This window comes from Rhinolophus sinicus, linkage group LG01 (genome assembly GCF_036562045.2).
Source record: "Rhinolophus sinicus isolate RSC01 linkage group LG01, ASM3656204v1, whole genome shotgun sequence".
Classification (NCBI taxonomy): Eukaryota; Metazoa; Chordata; class Mammalia; order Chiroptera; family Rhinolophidae; genus Rhinolophus; species Rhinolophus sinicus.
Window position 1 is genome coordinate 56279030 of NC_133751.1, and position 13457 is coordinate 56292486.

Consider the following 13457-nt stretch of genomic DNA (forward strand, 5'->3'; position numbering starts at 1 on the left):
CAAATGTTTGTAGTCTGACGAATGAATAAGTGAATGAATGAACTACAATCAAACATCAAATGCTTTCCCTGGCTCCCACGCTGAGAATCTCTCTTCCGTGCATCTTTTTCCCATCATTTACAACCTTGAATCACTAGTGTCTGTTTATTGACACTGTATAGTGTTTGTGTCTTCCATGAGTCTATGTCATATTCATGTTGTTTTTTACAGTTCTGAATATTTTCAACAATGCCAATACTAAAAGTAGCGGTTACTATTATCTGTATTTTTTATAAAGAAACTGAGGAAGTTTTAAATGTATTAGATCATTAAATCTTTAGAATAATCCTAGGAAGTAGGTACTATTATTATCTCTCTGTTTCCAGATGAAACTGAAAAAAATACCACAGCACTCACTGCCTTTCCTAGAAAAAAGTGGCCCTTAAAAGTACTTTGATTATGGTGTTTGCCTAACAAGCTCTCTTTCCTTTAGCTCCTCCTAAGCTGTCTGTCCCTATTTAGCTTGAACCATGAAGGTGTGTCTGTCTCTCTCTCTGTCAATTTATCTCTCTCTCTCACAAGTGTGTGTGTGTGTGTGTGTGTGTGTTGGAACAGGAACAGGGAGCAAAGCTGTGAGTCAGATGTCTAGAAATCAGAGTCCAGGGGCCAACACTGAGTAGTTTGTGTTGCTAAGCAATGTAATATTTATTTATTTAAATTTTTTTTTTGGTCTCTGCCACAAAGCAATAGCCAGTGGCCCAGCATTCTTCTCAGGCCACCGTGCCCTGGGATGTGGTGCGTCACGTGCCACTGAATATTGTTTACCAGCTCTTTATTTAGGACATAGGGTTCCTGCTGGAGGAGTGCTCACTGTTGACATACAGCCAGTCATGTGCTAGTAAGCGAGTCTTCCAAGAGGAAGGCAGCACCTGCCAATTTCGTGGTGTAAATACTCCCACCACAGACAATTTCAAGCTATCAACAGTTTAAGCTGCTCACAAAATTCCTGAAAATTTAGCAGTCTGTTCTAATAAGCTGACATAAACCAGCTCCAGCACGCTGCTGCTTGTAGTAACTCCTACTGTGGACGGGGAGAGGAAAAATACAAGCAGCCCTTTAACTGATGGTTTTAGGGGGTGAGGCCTGACTCATACACTGTTATAAGAAATTTCCCTATGTTTAGATGTAATGATTTCACCTCTGATGAGTAAAGAGCAATTGTACCAGAGCTGGGAAAATGAGATTCAAAGCTTAGCCTTCTTTGAAGTAGAGTATTTCTTTCTTAGAACTTCAATTTTAATGGGAGTAATATTACCCACCTCACAAAATGGTTGATTATCTAACAAACACTTATATGCACTTACTATCTGCTAGGAACTGTTCAGTACTTTACAAACGTACTTATTTAATCTTATAACAACACTGTGGCGTAAGTACTATTATCAATCTAGAAATGAAAAGATCAAAGCACAGAGAAGTTAACTAACTTCTCCAAGGCCACACAGCTAGCAAGTAATAGAACCAAGGTATGAACCTGGCTCCAAAGTCCATGCTTTTACCCTCTAGAGCCCCAAGTCAAAGCCAGCCGATTATTTTTATAAATAGAGGTGTATTGGAACACAGCCGTGCTCATTCATTTACACATTACCATGGCTGTTTTTGTGTTACAATGGCAGAGTTGACCAGTTGTAACAGAGACCATATGACCTACAAAGCCCAAAATATTTACTATCTGGCCCTTCACAGAAAAAGTTGGCTGACACCTGCTCTATGGTGTCCTCCCTGTTCATATAGAATGAGACAATAGTTATTACTAGGAGCCTAGTAGGCCCCAGGTTCAAGCTGGCTTTGAAGTTGGATTCTGTGCCAATAATACAAGTAAAAAATAATGTCAAGATTTAACTGTACCCTAACATCTGTACTATAACAATTATGTCAGTGAACTAGCATTAAATTTCAGTAACAAATGATCCATGAAAATGTGTATTAACAGAAACATATATCTGACTTCATGGGATCCCAACATCTCAGGGTTGGAATTAATTCAGAGGTTGTTCATCCCAACCCTGACTTTCTACTTGGGGATATTGTACTGGGTTTCTGAAGTTAATGCTGTAAATCCCTTACGATCATCCCTTGATTCCTGCAGGATCATTCCTCTATATCGACATGGGTTTTTTTGCACAGTAGAGCAAAGGTACCTCTTTTATGGGGCTCAGGCATCAGGTTCATGTCTCCATACCTGTCATCTGACTCCCTGGCAGCTCCACCATGTGGCTATTTCAGATGCCAAGCAGAGAAACTCCTCAAACTATCATTGACTGGCTTCCTATATACTAGTAGTTAAAAACTTTCCCTAACCTTTGCAGCTACTTCCTGTAAGCCTCACAGGGACTGCTAGTCACTTGTGACCTATTTTCAGATCTGGCAGTTCTGGCTTCTAGAGCAAATGATGAACAAATCCAGCTACAGGTGGTCCAAAGTCTCCTTTGCACTCCTGGCAACAAAAAAGAATTGCTCAGTGAAAGGATTGTCAGTCTTACTGGCTCCTGACTGCCTCACTCAGGTCAGCAGATTTTCATTGCACTATAAACCACGGATCAATATCTCAAAACCACCATAAAGCTGTTTGATAAAGATAGTTGCTTCCGTGTAAAGAAAAAGAACCCATTTGCTCTTCTTGTTTTGTTTTTGTTTTTGTTTTTTTCTCAAAGCAAAGATGCCTCACCAGAATTGGTAAATTAAGGCAATGCTGATAAAGCTCCCATGTGGATGTCCCATCGCCATAGAATTTCTCTCACAAACATTTCAAAAGTGAGTTGATCCAAAAACACGCCTCCACCACGAGGTTACCCGTAATCTAATCCAGTCTGGCAAGCAGAGTCCAAACAGCTCGAGGTTTCGCAAATTCCACAACAGCTGCAGGCACAGAATAAAAGAGAGCAAGGTTTCAATGTGGAGATCACTAGAAAAATCTTGCTGTTTCCACGTTGTTCTTTGTCACTACACTCCTTAAATACATTTAAGTAGCTCATATCACCAGCCGACTACCAAAGTGAAACCTCTTGGGTTTTACTAAAAGTTTCTTTTATAATCTTTTAAATTTATGTGTGTGTTTTTTCTGGGCGGGGGTGGGGGGAGGGCAGGTATCTTTAAATAAATGTATAAACTTAGTTTCGTTTTTTAAATATACTCGTACATAAATTTGAGGCAGACTCAGGACCCTAAAGATCTCCAACATTCCTTCAAGTCGTACCTAATAGGTTTTTCAGGTTCCTAAAATACTTGATTTTATCTTTTCATGAGAAATTACACGTTCCCACAAACAAAAATCATGTCCAGCTCCACCCTCCTTCTACCCATTCAAATATTCACCGACTAATTACAAGCTCCAATAGAGAAGGCAGAGTTGTATTCACCTTTTTTATCCCCCACAACATGTGGCCACAGTAGTAGGTGGTCAATAATTGTTATTGTTGATATGTAATCTCCACGAAGTCAGGAACTTTCTTGATGTTGCTCATTCCTATAACCCCAGCAACCAGAACAATAACCTCCAGGTAGTAGTTACTCAACAAATATTGAATAAATGAGCCTATAGTTTTAATAAATGTGGGAGAAGGAAGTTTAGAATTCTTAACATTTTTCTCAGTAAATTTGGCCTGCTTTGTAAAAGTCAGGGACCAACCAGAGAATTAGAATCTGGAGGAGATATAAAGAGATTTATTGTAATGGATTGACCTATACAATTGTGAGGACTGGCTCGGCAAGGCTGAAATATGTAAGGCATGTATGTCTTCAGGAAGGGCCGACTAGAATTCTCAGATGAATTTCTTCAGAGAAGCCTCAGCTCTACTCTTAAGACCTTTCAAATGATTGGATTAGCCTACCCACATTTTTAGAATAATTTCCCTTACTTAAAAGTCAAGTGATTATGGAATGTAACCGTATCTACAAGATATGAGTACCTTTATAGCAACAACTAGATTAGTGTTTGAAGAACTGGAGATATGGCCTAGCCAACTTGATACACAAAAATGACCACATCCTCCAAATACCTATTTTGGAACTTTGGTAGTGACTCCTTCCATATATATATTTATTTCCTTTTCTTATTTTTTATAAGAAGGACTAATTTTAAAATATTCCTTTATGTATCAAGTTTCTTTAGAAATGTTCACATCCTCTGCCCTAGATATTTTAATTATAGAACCCTAATAATATAACCTAGGTACCTAGGAAGGTATTAATATTCCCACATTGCCAATGAAGAAACTCAAACATGAGTGACTTACCCAAGGTCACATAGCTAGGTAAGTTGAAGAACGAGAGTGTCCCTCCAAAGCCATTTCTCCTCTATTACCCTATACAAGAAATTGAAACAGAAAATGCTTATATAGATATGGTCACTTTGATATCTTTTATACTGGGGGAAAATGGAAGAAGGGAAAACCTAAAGCTCCAAAGATAGTCAGCAAAATTGGAATATAATTTATAACACATCCACATATGGAATATTGTGCAAACATTTAATAGTACATTTACAAAAGACAGAAATAATAAAGATTAGAGTAGAAACAAATTGAATAGAGAATATAAAAGCAGCAGAGAAAATTGATGTAACCAAAATTTGATTCTTGGAAAATTTCAACAACATTGACAAACCTTTAGCTAAGTGACCAAAATAAAAGAGAGAGGACTCAAGTTACTAAAATTAAGAATGAAAGAGCACCTCATTACTGACCTTACAGAAATAAAAAGAATTGTAAAGAAATACTATGAATAATTGTATGCCAACAAATTAGAAATCCAGACAAGATGGATACATTCCTAGAAAGACACAAACTACCAAAACTGACTTAAGCAGAAAAAAAATCTAAATAGATCTATAACAAGTAAAGAGGTTGAATTAATAATAATAATAATAATAATAATAATAAAAACTTCCCACAAAGAAAAGCTCAGGATCAGGTGACTTCAGTGATCTGTTCTACAAACATGTAAAGAAGAAAACCAGTTCTTCACAAACTCTTCCAAAAAATAAAAGGGAAAACTTTCCAGCTCATTCTATAAAATCACTATTCACCTAATAACCAAAAAAAAAAAAAAAAAAGACATCACAAGAAATATCCCTTATGAATCTTAACACAAATATCTTTAAAAAACGACTAGCAAACCAAGTGCAGTTACATATAAAAAGAATTTTGCACCGTGACCAAGTAGGACTCATCCTAAGAATGTAAAGGTTAGTTTTACATATGCAAATCAGTAAAGGTACTACACCATGTTAATAGAATAAAGGACAAAAACCACATGATCATATCAATAGATGCAAAACTAGTATTTGACAAAATTCAATACCATTTCATGATAAAAACGTTAATAACAAAGTTCATAGCAGCATTACTCACAATAACAACAACAACAAAAAATGGAAACCATCCAAATGTGCATCATCTGATGAGTGAATAAACAATATGTAGTATATCCTACAATGGAATATTATTTGGCAATTCAAAAGTGAAATATTGATAACATGTTAGAACATGATACATGTTACATGAATCTTGAAAACAATATGCTAAGTAAAAGAAGTCAGTCACATGTTATATGACTCCATTTATATGAAACGTCTAGAACATGGAAATCCATAGAGTAGTGTTTGCCAGGCATAAGGCGTGGGGGGAGGGGATGAAGAGTGAGTGAATGCCAGTGAATACAGGGTTGCCTTTTGGGGTTACAAAAATATTCTGAAATGAGATAGTGGTGATGGTTATACAACTCTGTGAATACGCTATAAACCACTGACTTGTACACTTTAAAAAGGTGATTTTTATAGCTGTAAATAATATCTTCACAAAGTTGTTATTTCTAAAAATTGTGTATTTACAAAGGATTTTAAATAACATAAAGCCTCCGGGCTATGGTTCAGCTGTGCCTTTACTTAAACCTTATATACTTCCAGGTACCATAATTCAATTCTTTCATCAAATTAGGCAACCAGAAGGCTCCAAATGGAATCATATTAATCTAGTGCCTCATAGCATCCCCCTAACAGGTTCATCTAAATAGCTTCCCTACAGTTTGTTTCTAAGTTGCTATAATAAACAGCCGTATGAAGCTTACTTCTGCATTTTTTGCCCAAACACTGAGACTGAAAAACAAAACAAAACACTGAGACTATTGCCCATCCCATCAACACATCACTCATTATTTCCTGATTGTAAAATACTTCATGGGGACGGCCAGTTAGCTCAGTTGGTTAGAACGTGGTGCTCTTAACAACAAGGTTGCCAGTTCGATCCCCACATGGGCCACTGTGAGCTGTGCCCTCCACAACTAGATTGAAACCACTACTTGACTTGGAGCTGATGGGTCCCGGGGGAAAAAAAAGCACATTTGAAAAAAAAAAAACTTTATGAAAACTTTAGGTTGAATTTAAGAAAAGCAATGTCCCTTAGGAATTACCCTTTCTGATAATCAAAACTATAGAACTGATTGTAACTTCTTTTTAACCTTGGAGAAAGCTCAGTTGAACCAAAACAATAATGCTGATTGCAATGATTTTAACATATTTGTATCACCATTTTTTCTTTCTGGTTTTCTTCCTTTATTCATAATTTGCTATTTTATGGCACGGAATTTTGGTGTAAGTCACCCCAAATCTCAATATTTATTTGAAGGATTGGTCCAGGATTTTGGACTAAGATTCAATATTTAACTGTACCTTACATTAAATTAAATCAAGGTTTTTCTATATTGGCACTATTGACATTTTGAGCTAGATAATTTTGTGTGTGCCGGGGGTGGTGGGGCAGGAGAGAAGCTGTCCTGTGCATTGAAGGATAGTTAGGAGAATCTTGGCCTCCACTCACTAAATGTCAGTAGCAACTTCCCAGTTTAACAACCTAAAATGTATTCAGAGATTGCCAAATGTCCCCTGCAGGACAAAATTGCCCCTGATTGAGATCCGCTGCATTAAATCATTGAGAAACTGACCCTCACCATTCTTTCCAGTAACTCTTGAGAAGTGTCAGAAATTCATCACTCTGGATGGATAGGTGATAGATAGATAGATAGATAGATAGATAGATAGATAGATAGATAGATAGATAGATATAGATACTTTGCTCACTTGAGATGAATCAAGGACATCTCTGCACTTGGTGTCAATCCCTGAAGCGGAGATGCTTCCATGTAGATCTTCTCATTTTACAAAGAAAGAATTTTCTGATCTATTATTTCATTTGAGCCCAATAATCCATTGAAAAGGAAATTATTATTATTCCAATTTTTACATGGTGAAAACCAAGGGCCATGGAATGAAAACAATCAACTCCAGGGCTAAATTCCAAATTCAGTGCTGCTCCTCTCCCTGCTGTGGAAAGCTTGCCTCTCTCTCCTCTTCATATATAACCATGTCCACCTCCCTTGTACACCTCCCATGAGGCATGGAGTACTATAAGGCCAAAGATGATCTTCTAAAGTGCCAACACCTAAAATAGCATTTAATCTAGTCAATACCTAGAAAATGGACACCCCCTCCCAGATTGCACTGTACTTCAATTAAAACTCACAGTTTCCATTAGAGTTAACTTCCTGTTTATAGGGAATGTAGAGGGTAGAGAAATGAGTTAGACACTAATAGGGAACAATCAATCAAATCCAGAAGTGGGGACATTCTACAAGACAACTGGTCTGAACTCTTCCAAAAAGTCAGTATCTTGAAAAATAAACAATCAGAAAACAAAACCACAGAGGGATTATTTTAGAATAAAATAGACCAACAAAACATAACAATCAAATGCAATGTGAGAACCTTGATTAGAATCTTGGGAATATGTAAAAGGAATTCTTAGAATGAAGGGCATTTTGAATTTAGACTGGATATGAGATTGTGGAATCAGTTTTAGTTTTCTTAGATATGATAATGGTGCTGTGGTATCATGAGGAGATTATTCTTAAGAGATACTTGCAGAAAGTATTTTGGAATAAAGTACCATGATATCTGCAATTTTCAAATGGGTCAACGACAAAGATAGATAGATAGATAGATAGATAGATAGATAGATAGATAGATAGATAGATAGATAGATAGAATAAATAGTAAAATGTTACAATAAATAGTAAAATATTAACTTTTAAAGAAATTTAAATGGAAGATGCATAGAAGTTTGATGTACTATTCTTTTGATTTTTCTGAATGTACGAACTATTTTCATAATGGAAAGTTGAGGGGAAATTAACAAGCCTCCTTAATGTACTGATTCTTAAAGAGTTACCCACAGATCGCTTTGGGTTGGGTGGCCCATGTTGATGTTTCAAGGACTCTATAAACTCCCAACAGCTGTGAGTAACATCTTGTGTGCGACGTAGCTCTACATTTTTCAGGGGAGAAGTTCTATAGCTCTTGTCCAATATTTTCAGAAGGGCCCCATGACTCCAGAAAGCCTGAAACCTTGAGGCTTATCTGGAGATTTTAGGTCTGGTGGCTGCCAATGTGTGAGATTTTTGGACTTTGAGATATTTCCTTGCTGCTCAAATCACAGGTTGGAGATGGCTGCCTAAAGTCATAGGATCTTAGAACTAAAAGGAGCCTTAGGAATGTTCTAATTCAACCCTGGAGACAAAAGCTCTGAAATAGGCCTTGTCCAAGGTCAGGCAATTAACTTAGTGGTAGAGGGAGAGGCAAAGTCCAGATCTGATTCCAAGAACCAGTCTTGTCTGTCAGTCACTTGACCTCTTCCAGTTTCTGTGTAGACTCCAAAAGCCAACAAACGTCCTTGTGCAGGCTACACAGCCAACCTGACCCTCTTCCCCTCCCGCTTCCTTCTCTGCTATCCCCTCCTATTACCCTACCCGATTCACTCTTCACCTGCCACATGGTCTCCTTGGGGTTCTTTGGACATAACCAGCACCTCCCCCCTTAGGGCCTTTGCTCTGTGTTCCTTCTTGCAATGCTCTTCCTCCAAGTATCTGCTTGGCTAACTGGCCCACCGTCTTCATGTCTGCTCAGGTCTTTCCATGTGACTCACCACCTGTTTAATACTGCAACTCCCTCCGCCACCACCCCAACAATACTTGGTCCTACTGATTACTTTTTCCATATCCCCTGTCACCTTCCAACACCCTATACGATTTTCTTGTTTATTCTGCTTTTGTTTATTGTTAATTTCCCCCATTGGAATATAAGTTCCACAAGGGCAGAGATCTTTGCTTAATTTGCTGGTATATCTCAAATGTCCAGAGCAGTAAAAGAAAATACTCAGTATTGGAAATTTTTGCTCTCTGCAAATCAGGACTTAATTTCAACTTGTCTTGATAAAGAGGACCACAAAGAGGCAAAAAAGAAAACAAAAAAAACACACACAAAAAACAAAAGTGGGGTAGAGGGTTATACTGGGTGGGTGTTTTCATTATTTGAAAGGTTGGATTTAAGCTTTGGGATTGATGAAACATATGAATGGGGATATGACCAGTAGCTCAGCCCCGTCTTGCCCAATGTCGGGGAGCCCTGCTCTGTACAGGAAACATATCTTCCCGCCTGAGGGGTTACATGTTGCAATTTTCTTGTAATAAGTTCCTAAATGTTTAATACGTGAATGACTTCCTAATAGGGTGTTGATTTACGACATCACAGGCATAATTAAGAGGCATCAATTCAGGTCTGCCTGGATTAAGTTTAAAGCCCGAAAGCTTAGCTTTCAGAGCCAAGCAAATCAGAAAATGGCATGTGCACGAGGCAGAGTAACATTTACACACAAGCTGAAACTTGCAGCTGTGTTTTGCTAAGATCCCGCCTTTGCTTTAGGCCCACTGGGTTTCACCTTGTTCTGAGTGTGTGAGTGAAGCTAAGATGAATCCAGAGGGCTGAGGCCACTGTGGGGCTCTGTAGTGGGTTCCATAAACAGTCACTCTGTGGTTTTTAAACTTTCAAAGCAGACCCTGATCTAGTACGTATTTATGGAGATGGGTCCACACTCATCTACAAGGGTGGATGTGGGCATTCATTGCCGAATTTCACCAGAAACTGAGGCTAAACTCTGAGAGGAAAAACTGTTAACTTGGGGCAGCTGAACACTCCATGTGTTTTGCTAGTAACTTTTCATTGCAAACATGGTGTATTATCTTACCGTGACCTCAAGTTGTATGAACAAATAAATGGACTGACTGGTAAGGGACTTGGAAAAATTCTGACAAAATGTGGCCAGGTTTTCTTTCTTCATCCTCAGCATGTTTCACAACTGAGCCTTTCAGAATGTTTTCTCGAATCACAAAACTCTCTTCCTTGTGGGCCCATCTCATCCCTTTATTTGACACAAGGTTACCTGAATCATTACTGGACTCTATTCATATTGACAAATCATCACCTCTGCTCACATATTTCTGGATTGCCAGACATAAAAAAAAGACGTTTAATGAGTTCCTTAAAAAAAAAAAAGCCACGTTTTTTGTGGTTGTTGTTGCGGTCATTCATTGAAGAACTATTTAATGAACGACTACTGTCTGTTTTAGAATATGCCAACCACTGGAGAAACAATGGTAGAAAAACACTGCTCCCGTTCCAAGGAGTTTACAGTTTAGGCTAGCAAAACAGAAATAAGGAACCAGGAAACTGAAATACAGAAAGAGAGATGCAACAAAGGAGGTAAGGACAGATTGTTGTGGAGACTTCCTGGGGACGTAAGGAAGACTTTCAATAGGAAAGACCAGCGGTACAAATTTCTGAAATAGGAAGCACTAACAAAGACAAACATCCATAATGCCACTATCCGGATGAGGCACTGTGAACATTTTCCATAGTTTTTCAGTCACTTTTGATTCATTTCAATATAATTGTGCTCATCCTGAAGGTAGAATCTGTTATCCCACTTTCCCCCCACTTACTGTAAGAGCATAAGATTTTCCCCCACATTATTCAAAATTGATTGTAAGCCTTGTTTTAGTTATATGAATATGCTATAATTCGCGTATCCAGTTCCTTATTGTTCATTATTTGTATTGCTTTCATTTATACTAATTAATTAATTCTGCATTTATTGAACTCTTACCTTTCAAGAGTCAGGCACTGGGCTGGTTTGAGGAACTAACATGAATAAGTCGAGACCTCCAGGAACTCAAATGGTGGAAGGAAAGTGACTGGGAAGCAGACATCTACGTTTAATATAAGGCAACAAAAGGAGGCACAAGGAGTTGTAGTAACCCAAAGAGGAAAGGGCTTACAAAGTACCACAGACTGGTGGCTCAACGCAAAAACAGAAATGGATTTTCTCATAGTTCTGGAGGCTGGAAGCCCAGCTGAAGGTGTCAGCAGGTTGGTTTCTTCCGAGGTCTCCTCCCTGATTTGGTCCCCACCTCACTGTGTCTTCAGATGGTCTTTTCTCTGTGTGCTTGCTTATCCAGTGTCTGTGCTTCCACATCTCATTTTTCAGATTGGATCAGAGTCCACCCTAAGGGTCTCCTCTTAACACAATCACTGCTTTAATAGCCCTGTTTCCAAACACAGTCACATTCTGACACATTGGAAGCTGGGCCTCAACACATGAATTCAATTCAGCCCAAACCATTTAGTGATAGAAATGCTTTTAGGAGGTGACACAAAGATGCACTATATATATATATATATATATATATATATATATATATATATATATATATATATATATATAAAGGCCTATATTATATAAAGGCATATGTGTAAAGGCCATGAGAGAGTATGCAGCATGTTTGTGGGAACTACAAGTATTCCATGTGACTAATGCAATGGGATGGAGAGAAAAATGGAGAGAACAGAGGCAATGATAAATAATTCTGGAACATGTTGTCCAAATTTCTGATTGTTTCACTGAGATTGACTTCAGTGGAATGACTTAACCAAAGGATGGGTTCTCCCCACATCTCCCCTCACTCACCATCTCTCACTCTTTCACCATGTTTTCTGTCTTGATACTTAGCCAATCATTGAAGTTGCCTGTGGGTGCTGGTTAAAAGGGGATCCCCAAAGCCTCTCCCATAGAGGTTTATAGAGATTCGGCCCTTGTTTTAGGTTTCAGTCATTGTTAGTCGTCAGCAGCCTGCTATCTCTCCAGGGAGCCATGGATATACTTCTACTGTGTTTCCCCGAAAATAAGACCTAACGAGAAAATAAGCCCTAGCATGATTTTTCAGGATGACATCTCCTGAACATAAGCCCTAATGCGTCTTTTGGAGCAAAAATTAATATAAGACCCAGTCTTATTTTCGGGGAAACACAGTATGTCCAGTCACTTCTGTGCCCTCTTTTCACTTAGGTTCCTCTACGGTCTCTCCAGCCTTGCTTGGAAGACTTGGGCTCCTATGTCACCAGCTCACCTTCAGAGGCACCAGGGCACCCTATTCAAATGAAGTATAAACAAGAAATTAAACACCATGAGTTTCATTTCTCAGTGCCCTCTCTCTTGAGCTAGATTATAAATTACTTGCAAGTCTCATTTCCTTGAATCATCAGAGCCTGGTGCTTTCATTTTAAATAGGGAAAGAGGATCCGTAAGTCTTTTTGCTTCCCAGGGCCTCAGTTTCCCCATCTGAAAAATGTGGGGCATGATATTTTTGGAGTCTATGAATCCACCAAACATAATTACATCTTCGCAGAGTGCTTTTAGGCATATAAAATACTTTTGACAAACAGGATCTAATTTAATATAAATAATAATAATGCATCTTGAGAGTATCATGCTAAAGTGAAATAAGTCACATGGAAAAGGACGAGAACCATATGATTTCACCCATGTGTAGAACACAAAACAAAAAACAACAAATGAACAAAACAAACAAACAAACGCATGGTCACAGATAACAGAATGTGGTTACCAGAGAGGAAGGGGGTGAGGGGAAGATGAATAGGGTAAAGGGAGTCAAATACATGGTGACAGAAGGAGACTAGCCTTTGGGTGCTGAGCACACAGTGGAGTGTACAGATGTTGTATTATAAAATTGTATGCCTGAAATATATATAGTGTTTTTAACCAATGAGACCCTGATAAATTTAAGTAAAAACTAAAAACATAATAAAAATGCCCAATAAATATTTGCTGACCTGAATAACAGCGGTGATTCTGTGTAAACTGAAAGAAGCCTACTTAATGTCAAGTTCCCTCTAACCATTAAGTTTGAGAACGAATTAAAGTTTTTTGTTTTTTGTTTTTTCTAAGTGTGTTTTTCCAGGACCCATCAGCTCCAAGTCAAGTAGTTGTTTCAATCTAGTTGTGGATGGCGCAGCTCACAGTGGCCCACGTGGGGATCGAACCAGCAACCTTGTAGTTAAGAGCACCGCGCTCTAACCAACTGAGCTAAATGGCCGCCCCTAAAGTTTTTATAAAAAGACTATCAATCACTATATGCTAGAATTAATTTTTAATTCCTAACTTTAATTCTAAATATTGTCACAACCTGAGGAAACAGGTTTAGGCACAGAGGCTGGCTAAAACAAAAGGAGGAGG

At 38.2% G+C, this 13457-nt stretch overlaps 1 long non-coding RNA gene across 1 annotated transcript; it reads right to left on the reverse strand.

Moving 5' to 3' along the window:
• Positions 1-281: 281 nt before the first annotated feature.
• LOC141572656 (uncharacterized) lies at positions 282-11169 on the reverse strand. Its single transcript, XR_012497976.1, has 3 exons — positions 11031-11169; positions 4275-4343; positions 282-2898 (listed from the first exon to the last, which is right to left on the reverse strand). It is a non-coding gene; the product is annotated as an uncharacterized LOC141572656 (long non-coding RNA).
• Positions 11170-13457: the final 2288 nt, after the last annotated feature.